Source organism: Arachis ipaensis, chromosome B07, assembly GCF_000816755.2.
Source record: "Arachis ipaensis cultivar K30076 chromosome B07, Araip1.1, whole genome shotgun sequence".
In the NCBI taxonomy this organism is placed as follows: Eukaryota; Viridiplantae; Streptophyta; class Magnoliopsida; order Fabales; family Fabaceae; genus Arachis; species Arachis ipaensis.
The window spans coordinates 118,910,144-118,916,183 of record NC_029791.2 but is presented as its reverse complement, the minus strand read 5'-3'; positions in this window follow the sequence as shown (position 1 = coordinate 118,916,183).

Genomic DNA, 6,040 nt, shown 5'->3' with positions numbered 1-6,040 from the left:
ATATATTAAGGTTATTATTGTAAAGAATTAAACAATTTTACTTTTTTAAATAAATAAAAATTTAAAATTTTGTAATCCTTTTATATAATCTTTTCAACTAATATATAACTTTAACCTACCTTTTTAAAATATGTATAAGCTAAATTCTATAATATCGTGGGGTTGAAAATAATCAAGAAAAAAGATAAAGGTGCCAATGAATTATAACTCAAATGGCATAGTCTCTTCAATCTTCATACTCATTTATCAGATTACGGGTTCGAATCTCCCTATATTTAGTAAAAAAAAAAAACAAAAAGAAAAAAGATGAAGACGAGCGAGAGTTTATATTTATTATTCATGATATATGAATACCTTAAAAATTAGTCTGTTAGCAAAATAAAATGGGAACATTTTTATTTAAATTATGTACGAAGTATCTTTGATTTCCGATATAATTATGGTGATTATAGTAAGGGATAAGTACTGTTTTGGTCCCTAAAATTTAGGGTTAAAATTAAATTCATCCTCAATGCGCTCTGCTACTGCTGCCGCTGCTACCGACCTCGCCGCCACTTTGCGTCTTCGCCGTTGTACCTCGCCGATTCTGCTTCTGCTTCAGCTTCGGCTTCTGCTTCCGATTCGGCTTCTGCTTCGGCTTCTACTTCTGCTTCCGATTCTGTTTCTGCGTCTATTTCTACTTTTGCTTCTGCTTTGATTTGTTATTTTTCTGATTTCATTGTTGTTGTGTGTTGATTTTGTTGTTGAATTTGATTTTGTTGTTTCTAAATTTGAATAATGTGTTATTGTTGGTGTTCTTGAATCTAATTATTAGTATTTGGTGGGAGCAAGATGGTGGTGGTGGTAAAGATGGTGGTAGTGGAGGATATTTTTGTTCGTAAAAAATCAAAAAGATAATTTTAATACCAAATAAAACGTTGGTGACGATTTTAAATCTAAAATAATGTTGAGAACAAATTTGATTTTGATTTTAAATCTTAGGAATTAAAACAGTACTTATTCCTCTCAGTAATTATAATTTTGTTTAATTTATATTTTAAATTATGTTTTTATTTTTTATCCTCATTTTAGGGTGACCAAATAAAAAAATTATTAATTTTTCAAACTCCATTTTTTAACTCTAATTTTTTAAATACGGTTTTTTTTAGAACAAGTTCATCGCATCCCCAACGAATTTTATATTTTTGTATAGAGTTCGTCTAATCCGGACGAACTTTATTTAAATTCTAAAAAAATGGCTAATTTAACTTCTTAAGCTTCACAACAGATAATGATAATCATTATTATCGTCTCCAGAGTACATAAGAATACACAAAAATAAATCATATTTTTAATAAAAAATAATAGCTTTTTTTAATTTATAATAAAAAAAATTTTAGTTAAATATGGTTTATTCTCGTATATCTGTGGCGAACTCTATCAAAAATATAGAATTTGGGAGAAGTGCCACGAATTCGCCATAAATAAAAAAAATTGTATTTGAAAAAGTAAAGTTAAAAAATTAAGTACAAAAAAATAATTATTTTTATTTTATTTCTAAAAAAAATCCTCAACTTGAGATAGAATAATTATTAACACATAGCTGATATATAGAATTGAAACTACCATAATAGCCCGCAAATAACAAATCTCTTATGCTTTAGATGCATTTCTAATGTACTGGCTAAGCCACAAAGAGTTTTGCCTATATTCGATATTCTGAAAAATCGAACTGGTCATCCAATCAAAAGTTATAAATTCAAAAGTTTAGAAATTTAATCGTATTTTAACTTTTAATTTTTATTGAATTGAATATAATAAAATATTTGTAAATATAAGTAGAAATTATTACTGGCTAAATGATGGCTATAAGTGTTGGCGAAAAATGATAATATTTGCTGGAAAAAAGTCCAGCATAAAGCATTTACACATTTGGGAATATCTAGCTGAGACGCAATTTTATAGGCCACATGAAAAAAATTGGACTCAAGAACAATTAGTTGCTACTTTGTTGGTTACGCTGAGCGTTCACACGGGTACAAGTTTTACAATCCTGCATCAAGATCTATTTTTTGAAGCGGAAAATGCGAAATTTCTTGAGAACGTTGAGTTTGGGGGAAGAAAATATTACGAATGTTGCTTTTGATGAGGATTTTGTAACTGATAATGATCAGGTATTTGTACCTATTATTATTTAAGAGACAGTTATAGTACAAGAGCACAATGAGAATTTTACTCAATTCCAATCCATACAACAAGTTCAACAACCTCAAGAAATATCATTAAGGAGATCCAACAGAGAAATAAAAAGTATAATTTCAGATGAATATGTAGTCTATCTCCAAGAACATGAGGATGGTATTGGTTTGATAGAAAATGATCCAATCAATTTTTTTCAAGTCACGCAAAGTTAAAACTCTGAAAAGTGGATTGATGCCATGAAAGAATAGATAAAGTCTATAAAAGACAATGATGTTTGAGACCTCGTAGAATTACCTGAAGGTGTGAAATCAATTGGTTGTAAATGGATATTTAAAACCAAAAGGGATTCTAAGGGTAATGTCGAGAGATATAATGCTCGTCTAGTCGCTAAAGGCTTTACTTAAAAGGAAGTCATAGACTATAAAGAGACTTTCTCTCCGGTATCATCGAAAGACTCTTTTAGAACCATAATGGCACTAGCAGCTCATTTTGATTTGGAGCTACATTAGATGGATGTAAAGTCAATATTTCTCAATGGGACTTTGATAAAATGATGTATATAGTACAACCAAAAAATTTTGTATCAGGTGATCCAAAATCTATGGTTTGTAAGTTAAAAAAAATCCATCTATGATTTCAAACAAGCTTCTCGCCAATGGTATCACAAGCTTCATCAAGTCATTACCTCATATGGTTTTGAGGTAAATATTATAGATGAATGTGTGTACCACAAGTTCAGTTGGAGTGTTCGGTAGATACTTGAGAAATTCGGACATGAATCATTGAAAAGATGTTAAACGCGTAATGCGTAATCTGAAGTGAACAAAGGATTACATGTTTACTTATCGGAGATCAGAAAATTTGGAGATCATTGGGTACTCTGATTCCAATTTCATGGCATATGGTTGTGAAATTTTGTCATTAAACTTCGTACTGTAGATGACATAAAAAGGTCATTGAAGATATTTTGTGACAATAAATTAGTAGTACTATACTCCAACAACAATAAGAACTTGAGAAAATCGAAGCATATAGACATCAAGTTCTTAGCTGTCAAGGAGAAAGTTCATGAAAAATATATTTTCATAGAACATATAGGGACAGGGTATATGCTAGCAGACCCATTAATTAAGGAATTGATCTCTAAAGTCTTTCATGAGTACACTACTCGAATGGGTGTCAATATTTATAATATCTTGGTTTAGTGAAAGTTTATTTTATGCTATATGTCCTATGACAGATATTGAATTATCTTTCTGCAAAATTAAGTTGATGGTTGATTTCATGTTATATGTAACGTTTACTTTACAATGTTTGTTTTGTGTTTGATCTCAATAAAGATTTAAAGTTGGACCAGCTAGAAATAGACATGCATGAGATCACTTGGCATGTAATTTCCATATTACTCATCTAAATTTGATCTATGTCGTTAAGTATATTAGGATGGTGATTATTGTGGTTCACGACATTAATATGATAAAAGTTGCGGTGATTCCATATCTAATATATGAGTCGGACCAGATTGTTAAAGTAATAAGGAAAATAACATTCAGATGCGCGCATAAAGTTTATAAGATGTGATTTTGTCAAGAAAGAATATGAATAGTCCAAGTGGGAGATTATAATAATTTTCTAATGGATTAATCTCTACGTACAAGTATTTTATGCTTACAAGCTTTACAAGTCTGAAGAGAATAAAATCCACTAAACGCGCTGCTTTACGTGCCTCTTTAACAGACTTTTAAATCAATTCAAATCAATTAACGTACAAATATATAACTTTCATTTTTCAAAAGATTTCATTTCTTTTTTCGAATTTCTTACCAAATTTGTTGGATCTCCTTCTTGCTTCGTGTTTTTTTCGATTTTCATGGTTTTTAAAATCAAATTTTGAAATTGTTTTGAAGATACTGGAACTTTAGAAATACACCTAAACGATTACAGAAATACACCCAAACGATTATAGAAATACACCAAATGGTTACAGAAATACACCCAAACGGTTACAGAAAGGATTACAGAAATACACCCAAAATATGGGGGAGACAGTATATTTCTTCTTGAAATCTTTTAATGTTTTGCTGGTTAAGGATGATGCACATGGCAAAGATAATCTAGAAAAAAAAAAAAACCTAGAAGAGCAGTAAAACAGTACCTTGAATAATGTTTCTTCGTTTTTTCTGGTGATTTTTGATGGAGATTTGTATCTTTTCTTCTCGATTTCTTCTACTCTTTGCAACGAGTTGGAACGTTTATGCAGAATCGTAATTTGTTTCTATATCTTGACGGTTTGCGTTTTGATTGAGGAAGAAGAGGAAGAGTGCGGCATAACGAACGTGCTGTGGAAGAGTGGACGTTCGATTTTGAAGGAGTGGTGAGCGTGTTTTTTTCTTGTACTTGGACCAACTTGTATAGCTTGTAAGTCAAAAAGACTTGTATGTGTAGCATGCCTCTTTTCTAATTTGTTTGTGGGTAATACATATATTAATTGTAATAACAAATTATGCTATTTCAAATTAAATGACTTATATAATAGTGATCTCAATTATTATTATAAATGTTAAATTGAATAAGTTATAATTACTTTTGACTTGGAATTAAATGAGAATAAAATCAGATATTATCTTTTGGACTTTAGATATATTATCTTTTGAACTTTAGATACTATGTTTATTGGGACTTTAAGGTTTAATGAATGCATTGCTCAAATATAAACAATGACTTCAGGGTTTTGGTCCCCAACACACTAAAGCTGCCTTTGTTGCCCTTTTCCCATTAGAAGAGTCACAATTCAGCCCTGTTAGGGATACAGAAAGCTTTGGTTGAGAAAAATCGAAAGAATCACAAGATCCAAATTCTTTCAATCATGATTCATATTTATAAAATTCAGGTATGCTTTTGTATTCAAGTATTTTCTTTCTTAATAATTTAATATGGATAATTTTGGGTTAAGGAATTTTGAGAAAATTCTATAATTTAATAGAAAATCTTAGCGGTCAATAATTGGTTTTTTTTTCCAAAATAAATTATGGAAAATGATTAATTCTCCAAAAATGGTTTTCCAACTTTAATTCCTCAAGTACACTTTTTTTTTGGCATTTGGGCAAGTTCGTCGGACCCAGCGAACTCTATAAAAATTAGCAAGTTCGCTTTAACCCGGCGAACTCTATAAACCTTAACCCCCCGTGAACTCCATTCAATTTTTAAAATCCGCGTTCTTAATCTATATCATCGTCTCCGAAATAGTATATAAATCTACAAACAGTATATAAAAGTACACAAAAATACACAGACAACAAACATGGCTTCTTCAAGGATTTTTTTTATTATAAATTAAAAAAAAAAGCCATATTTAACAATGACAACTATTATTATCGTTTCCAAAAATACACAGGTACACCGAAATAAGTCATATTTAACAAGAATTTTTTTAACTATAAATTAAAAAAATAAATATTTCCTAAAAATAATCCTCTCCAAATATATCAGATTGGAAAGTTAACAATAGTAACCATTATCATCGTCCCCAGAGTATATAAAAGTACACAAGAGTACACAGGAATAAGTCGTATTTTATTTTTGGAAAAAAATTATTTTTTTAATTTATAATTAAAAAGTTCTTGTTAAATATGGCTTATTCCAGTGTACCTGTGTATTTTTGGAGACGATAATAATGGTTGCTATTATTAAATATGATTTTTTTAATTTATAATTAAAAAAATCTGTAAAAAAATCATGCTTATTGTTTGTGTATTTTTTATATACTCCTATATACTGTTTGTAGATCTGTATACTATTTTGGAGACGATGATATGGATTAAGAATGTGCATTTTAAAAATTTTGAGTGGAATTTGTTGG